Source organism: Diadema antillarum, unplaced genomic scaffold (assembly GCF_040938485.1).
Source record: "Diadema antillarum isolate AM-2024a unplaced genomic scaffold, OU_Dant_1.0 seq00000366_RagTag, whole genome shotgun sequence".
NCBI lineage: Eukaryota > Metazoa > Echinodermata > Echinoidea > Diadematoida > Diadematidae > Diadema > Diadema antillarum.
Window position 1 is genome coordinate 39169 of NW_027271367.1, and position 7122 is coordinate 46290.

General features: G+C 39.3%; 1 long non-coding RNA gene across 1 annotated transcript; it reads right to left on the reverse strand.

Annotated features, from left to right (window-relative positions):
• Positions 1-1363: 1363 nt before the first annotated feature.
• LOC139731211 (uncharacterized) lies at positions 1364-5268 on the reverse strand. The gene is made up of 3 exons (XR_011710956.1): positions 5052-5268; positions 2534-2620; positions 1364-1855 (listed from the first exon to the last, which is right to left on the reverse strand). It is a non-coding gene; the product is annotated as an uncharacterized lncRNA (long non-coding RNA).
• Between the last annotated feature and the right edge of the window lie 1854 nt (positions 5269-7122).

Below are 7122 nucleotides of genomic sequence, written 5' to 3' on the forward strand. Positions count from 1 at the left end.
GTATTCTATACCTTATGTCTTCTCTGCAGTTCAGCAGGACTGAACACATACATGTAGTGCGTGACATGAACATCTTTATGATAACATTATGCAATCACATCTGAAATACACCAAGTTTCTCTTCCCATTGCATAAACCCTATCTATCCCAGATCATACCATCAACTGAGCTCAAAATTAACCCACATCTATGGCTGAATACTCATGTGTGTGTGTTCCCCACTGTCATGCACTCATGCATATCTATTCAGCATGCATGGTCATAGAGGTACTAATACATTACTGAATATCAAGACAACCACACATAAAGTTAGCTTATCTACATGTAACTTATCTGCATTTGTATACTTGTGCTGTGATCTACTCATACAAACATATCTTTACTAAGTTTATGTTAACCAAATGTTACAGCGAAAAATAGTTCTGACATGCAGAACTGTTAATTTTTGCCAAAAATGTATGCAAATGCCCTAGAAATGTGTACAATTATGCTACAATATCACAATGTCAACTGGGAAACAAAATATTAACCAAAAAAGATTCACCAAAATGTAAATGTACAACTGATTAGTAATGTAATCTACAAATTGACTCACAGCAGTATCTAGCTGATCTTTTGTGCTTGTGTGAAACATATGCAGCTTGTTGGAGATATCTCGTAACTACCTTCTAACCTTCTAGTGGGAACCATCCCAGGACCCATGAATGCAATGCAAATAAGTGGTTCAATGGCTGAGAAATCAAATTCAGTGCCATCTTGCCACAGTACAGGTTCATCTGCCCCCAGGTGGTGCTACACAACTGTAAACAAGATCAAGATCATCATAATTTCAACCAGTACTTATTAAAGAACTATTTTTATACCACCAAGAAACATGAAATGTCTCACAATATACCTTGGCAGTTTTGAATTCGATGATGTCCTTTATTAAAACTGTTTGTTATTTTGAATGTTCCTTATTCTAAAAGTTTGATAGCCTTAAATGGAATATGGCTGAGACTTACAAGCCTTCAGAGTAACAAACCATATTTTGTGGTTTGAATAACAAAACAAGGACCAGTGAACTGTTACCTTGGAGATTATGAATACCAGGTGAAGCTGTATTTACAGTGTATAATGGACCAGGGTAAGGAAAAAAAATATAGTAAAACATGTCCATAGACATGATATACATGGCCAGATTACTCTTGTATATATTTAAGTTATAATTGTCCTACAGCTCTCTAGAAACTCAAACTGTGGTGCTTTACAGTGTACATACATTGTACATATACCAGGGAGGCGAGTCACCTCCCTGTATCGACACACACATCATGGACTGAACATTTCTTCCCATGGAAAATAACAAAACAGGGCTCTGCAATATGTTTTCTGCCAATCTCTATGTGGAGAGTTTTGGATGTTACACGTAACTTCTTGAACATGGTTCAGTAAAAGGATGATGATGTGTCCCATTATCAGTGCTAATACTGCAGAATAAATGACTCACACAGAATAAGTGACAGGGGTGAAATCCATATCCAGAGGACTCTTCAATATCTTTGAAAAGCACAATGTGCTATGACATGTATTGTAGCTAGCACACTTGGATGCATGTGATGCAGCCGAGATTATTACTGCCCATGCACTTGTTGCAGCTCTGAAACACTGCTTGCTTCGTGTGTCCCTTGTTTTCTAAGTGTGATGACCTCAGCCTGATGAAATGTGTTTAAAAAATCACTGCCTTGTTTTGTTCGCACTTTTCCTCATTGTTGACAGCGAGCTGCTCATCCTTTGCAGTGTATACCGTCTCCTGACATCAAGTTTGGCCTGTCTGCCCTCAGCTGCCATTCCCCTTGATTCACAAAAGTTATACCTATGCATGATACAAGATATATTGAAGAAATAAGAAATGGGAAATAAAAATGGAAACATTGCACTCACAAAGTCATTTTGTGGCCATCCAAAAGGCATTATGTGTAAAGGTATGATGGCGCCAACATTTTAATTTGAAAATGAGGGAAATTTCAATCAGTAATACATGTATACTGAAGAATATGTATTTACATGCCACTTCATGCGCCAAAATGATACAATGTACCTGAATCATGAAGGCCTGAATACTACTGTCAGGATATGTAGAGCATTTTCAGTTTTCAGGGAGCTTGATGAAGAGATTTGAATGTCTAAACTCTTTATCAAACATAATATAAGCCATTGCTGTACATAACATTCCTTTCATTATGGGTAAATTTATGTTATGTAAATTTCAATGCATCATTTTTGCTTATAATCTTGTATGAACTGCCGCGAAGTCTTCTTTACTCATTACTATGCCATGCTGTACATTTTCTTGTTCAGTAGGATGAAGTCATTGTACAACTACAAGTATCCTCAAATGAGACATCACATCAGAATTTATCCTAAAACAATAATGACAGATTCCAACAAATCAATCTATTCACATTTCAAGCTGAGAGGTTCTACACATTTCATTCTCTCTCTTAACTAGAAATTATCGTACAACTCTGTACAATGTACAATGTTCACTTACTGTCTGTGTGCACTGGCTGGAATTCTCATGCTGGAGTGAGTCTTGGTCTTGAAGAAACATGGTTTTCTCCTCTTTTTCTTCCATTCCCTGTTGATAGAACAGAAAAAACTGTCTCATCGTGCAGAAGTACAAAAGAGCAATGAGAATTTGCAAAATTACAACCAAACAGTGTAGGAACAAAATGGACATTGATGTTTAGAAGCAGGCACTTTTTTCTTGATATTACAATAACGTCGTAACACTCTTTGAACTGCTTTTATATCCTCCTTTCTGTAACAAATTATTCCTCTATACAGTCATTCACCTTGCATATTAAAGTCAAATAATCACCAAAGTCTACGGTCTTTTCACATCCTCTTCTCTTTATATTCTATTAATTTTAATCTTCATAAGCCAAATTTTCTTGAAGCAGAATTTATTTCTTTAGTCCAAATTAAATCGACTTAGGCACAGTTAACTGCTGACTGCCCATCAATCCTCCATCACCCCCACTCATATTCATATGCAGACATGTACAATATTTTTAGTGCCGTATATACATTGCAAACCACATATCCATTAGGCTCTCATGTGTCCTGCCTATTGCAAGCACTCTCAACTATGTTTCCTCATCTCCCAAATCCGGAGGTCACTGTGACTTGGGGCTTGGGTAGGCCTACGGGGTTACAACTACACTATATAGGGTGGCATACACCTTGTAAGTAGTAGAGTACTATGCAAATTCTGGTATCAAATTGGTAAGTGTCCATAAATACCATTTGTTTAAATGCATTCTAACAATTAGGCCTATTTGTTCTTTCCACAAACAAAAAGAGCATAAAGAATTGTTGTACTCATATTTATGACTCCATCAAGTAAATCACTTGAATTCCAGGCCTAGGTAGCTTTCATATACCCCTTCAACCACTTGTTTTCAACAAAAGCACTGACACATTTAAATATTTCTGCTTGGATATCCTACAGTCAGTTTGCTCATCTTATGCGTACGCTTCTTGTCTGAATTTTCAGCCCTGGTGACTATAGACCTATATTTACACACTGTATTACAAAACTTAAAGTTTTACCGGCACTGTTTGATACACTTACACTACAGTACTATCATTGCAACTCTGATTACTTGTGTACCATAGGTACTTGCTATAGATATGGTTCAATTTCTCCCCCCCCCCCCCAAACAGTAGCCCAACAAGGGTAGGAGGGGCCTACGTGCTCCACGATTTCACTATTTTACATTTATTTTCAGTCCAATGAATGGTTAGAACTAATTAATCGTATCAACCATACCAGCGACCCCAACACAGACGTGTCGTTTTGGGGCCCTGGGCTAGCTGTGTATAGTTACCCAAACAGATGCACTTGGCCCTTGTTCGTTTTAAATTCTAGCTTTTTATTAATCCAGCAAGTCAACACTAAATTGCAAGATTTCAATTGATCCATCCAAATTCCAGAACAGAACAACCTAAAAAAGCAAGGTCTATTCCACCCAAAGAGGTGCTGTAGGCCTACACCAATAACGACACGTCTGTGTTGGGGTCGCTGGTACGGTTGATACGGTTAATTAGTTCTAACCATTCATTGGACTGAAAATAAATGTAAAATAGTGAAATCGTGGAGCACGTAGGCCCCTCCTACCCTTCTTTAAGACCTGCAATAGTAGAATTTCTACCACTAGAACCTCTAGGCCCTACCTAGATCTAAACCCCTAGCTAGGTCTAGAAACTGGCCCAAATTACAATATGCCTACAGACTATTTTATATAGTCTAGCGACTCTATTCTTAGACCACATCTAGAATCTAACATTTATAGAGTATCAAAAGCAAATCTATAACTAGTCACATCAATTCAAAAATTCAGCAAGCTTTCGCGTCACATGGACAGTATCACTGCAAAATAACTAGGGATTCTAGCCCACATATACAGGAGGGGAATGAGGCCAAGGGAGTAGGCCTAGGGCTACTAGGCTATTTAAAATCTAGATCATAGATCCAAGATGGTTCTAGAGTCGTAGAGTATAGATTATAGGCTACGTACATTGTGTAAGGCGTAGCGTAGCCTGTGTAGGCCTAGCACCTAACATTAGAATTCTATTCATCGCCATAGCATTCACCAGCACTCTACCGATAGCTCCTAATCCTGCTTGAAAGTAGCGGATTTGGATAATGAACTTTCTTTTCAAATCCTTTACTTTCAGAAAGTCTAGTTGACATCGACTTTTTTGGCCTGCTGGCCTAGCTCTATAGACATAGACCTCTAGAGCCCTGGCAGCAGAAAAAAAAAGGAGTTTGCCAATGCAAGAAAAAAAATGCTAACACAAAAAGCCATGTGTGGGACTATGATTGATGTACTGTGTGCCCACTGAGTGTTCGCGACGGCCACGACTCTGTCAGTTATAGGAAACACATTTTCCCATTTTCCAAGGAAATTCTTATAAGAAGTAAGTCTAAGGAACTAGCTCTTTTAAATACAAGACACAGTGAGTAAATAATGGGATCAAAATCGACATTTTTTGTAACTTACTCTGTTTCGAATCCCCAACGATCGCACAGCAACCCTCCACCACAGGATAGAGAGACACAACACATTGAGCATCTTTATGCATGCAAAATGCATTGAAAAATGGACAAATTGGCTAGGCTTGTCTTGCCAGTCGCTTATATAAATACAAAATACAACAAGAGAGCTTGCAATCAATTGCATCTTGCAATTAATTGCAAGCTCCCTTCTTGCAACAGGAATTTGCAATTGATTGCAATTTGCAATCGATCTATCTATTGCAAAGTTGCAATAGATATTTGCAATCAATTGCAACTTGACTTTCTTGCAACACCCCCTAGGTCTAGTAACTAACGAACAAACAAACAAACCAACGGTAACGAAAACATAACCTCCTCCCTTGGCGGAGGTAATAAATGTGTGCTGAAAATCGCCCGATTTCCCAATATAGAAGCCTTTGTTACGTCATAAACCTTCAACTGCACGGCGCGCCTCGCCCCAGCAGAAACTAGAGCACGCACTTAAGTGCGCGCATGCAAACTTCAAATATGCGCAGCTTGAACTCCCAAGTTCATTGACCCTACCTGCCAAAATATAAAAAATCCTTCATAAATTCCCCCAAAATTCTCGGATCACTACCAAAAATTAATCGTTTGTTACTTGTGTCATTCTCAATCTTTTTCGCAAGTTTCAATTTTGCTCCTACTACGGACAAACAAACAAACGATCGAACACACAAACCAGCGCAGAGAAAATGACAGGCTAATTATGGTGTACAAAATACACAATAATCTCACTCCTCTTTCAGCACAGGACTATATCATCAAACAGGCTACTCAGTTAACGAGAGCCTCGCAACCACACTCCTACCAGGTACCATATTCGAGAACTGAATCGCATCGCCATTCGTTCTTCCCAAGAACTGTAAGGAACTGGAATTCCCTGTCGTCAGAAATTGTTTCAGCGCCATCTGTGGGATCATTTCGAAACCGTCTAACGGTTGATCACAGTGGCTAGTATTTTCGTCAAATTTTCTATGTGCTTGTAAATATCTGTAAATAAATTGTATTATAATGTAAATAGCACCAGTCTGCAAGAATATTCAGTCTATTGAAGGAGGCAGACTTAATCAGAAGAAGAAGAAGAAGACCAACGGTAACGATAACATACAGTAACCTCCTAGGCCTCCCTTGGCGGAGGTAACAACAACAACAACAACTTCAAAGACAGCGCGTCTCGATCTCGGGTGATGTGCGTAATACGCTTGAGGACCGCGCACTGTCCATTTGTTTTGTACAGGATTAGCGAGCACTTTCTTGTCTTTTCTGTTAAGCGTCTTTGGTTATGGGAGTCGTACGTAACAATGACATTTCGCTTTTATTTTCCTTACATACGTCATACAGGAACTGTACTAGTAAATCCTCGGATGGAATGGACCGCCGGCCTAGCAGCTAAATGTCCCACGTCCCTCCGCCCCGCGCTATTGCTAGCAGCTCGAGGGCCAGGGAGCTCGGAGCCGATCATATCAGGAGCCTATAGCCGACCGGCGGGACCGGCCGTGCGTGATATCCTGTCTAGCTAGCGTCTGCATGCTGTTGAACTGAGCGAGAGGATTTTTTGAGGGTATGACTATCAACAAACTTTCGTCGAAAATCACGGTCCTCTTGCATAAAACTATAGTAAACTTAACTATACACAGCCCAGTCGCTAAATCGGCTGTGCTTCGCACAGCCGTCTGGTCGGGCTATTCCTATGGTAAACTCTGCAGTCATGAGTCAGTGCTAACCATCGTGAGTTGTCGTTACATATTGCTTGAATATTGGCTATGGTCTGGACTGGAAGTGGAATACTATAGACCCTATTTGACTTCTATATCTAAAAGTAACACAGTGACAATGTTGCTATGATCATAAGTGGGACAGATCTACGTTAAACCTAACGTTAGACAATCTAACGTTAATAGTCGTTACAATATTTGATATTTATTACAGAGTCACCATCTAATTGTTAACTAGCTTGCGAAGTTGTAATAGGCCTAGTTTTACTTTTAGTGATCAATATGCAGTTAGACCCATTTTTTTTTTTCAGTAGGCCT